This window comes from Lemur catta, chromosome 8 (assembly GCF_020740605.2).
Source record: "Lemur catta isolate mLemCat1 chromosome 8, mLemCat1.pri, whole genome shotgun sequence".
Classification (NCBI taxonomy): Eukaryota; Metazoa; Chordata; class Mammalia; order Primates; family Lemuridae; genus Lemur; species Lemur catta.
In genome coordinates, this window is record NC_059135.1 from 48,815,954 (window position 1) to 48,816,795 (window position 842).

General features: G+C 41.1%; 1 pseudogene; it reads left to right on the forward strand.

Annotated features, from left to right (window-relative positions):
* The first annotated feature begins 198 nt into the window (after positions 1-198).
* Positions 199-268, forward strand: LOC123644267 (annotated as a pseudogene).
* The last annotated feature ends 574 nt before the right edge of the window (positions 269-842 follow it).

An 842-nucleotide genomic window follows, 5' to 3' on the forward strand; every position in this document is an offset into this window, starting at 1 on the left:
CCTAGAACCTGCTCTTTACTAATTGATATCACATGGGCAGGTTACTGAACTCCGTTCCTTGATGTTCTCACCCATAAAATGAGAATAAAAACAGCAGTGTTACAGGAATGTTGTGAGGATTAGATGAGTTACTACATGTGAGACTCTTAGAGCAGTGCGTAGCATGACACTCAGTAAATACCAGCAATCATTATTAGAGTGTTGTATGAAAGGAGAGGTTAGCACCTCCTTTGACAAGCTCTCGGGCCTGCACAACACGCATTATTATAGTAGGGACCACCATGCAGAATACTGAAGTTAGGCACCCCACAGAGAAGCAGCACCCAACACAGGTCTCACTGGTGATCACTAGATGTACAGTAGTCCCCCCTTATCCACCGGAATACATTCCAAGGCCCCCCAGTGGATGCCAGAAACCATGGATAGTACCAAAACCTATATATATGTATATATATATACTATGCTTTTTTCCCCATACATACATATGATAAAGTTTAATTTATAAATTAGGCACAGTAAGAAATTAACAACAGTAACAGAAGAATTATAACAATATACTGTAATAAAAGTTACGTGAATGTGGTCTCCCCCCCAAAAAAATATCATATTGTACCATAGCATGGGTAACTGAAACCTTGCAAAGCAAAACCATAGATAAGGGAGACTGCTGTATTAGTTTGCTAGGGCTACTGGAACAAAGTACTACACAGTTTTGGTTGTCCAACACAATTTATTGTCTTACAGTTCTGGAAGCTAGAAATCCAAAATCAAGGTGCTGGCAGTCCTTCTGAGGACTATGAGGCAGGATCTGTCCCAGGCCTCTCTCCTTGGCTGTAGATGGC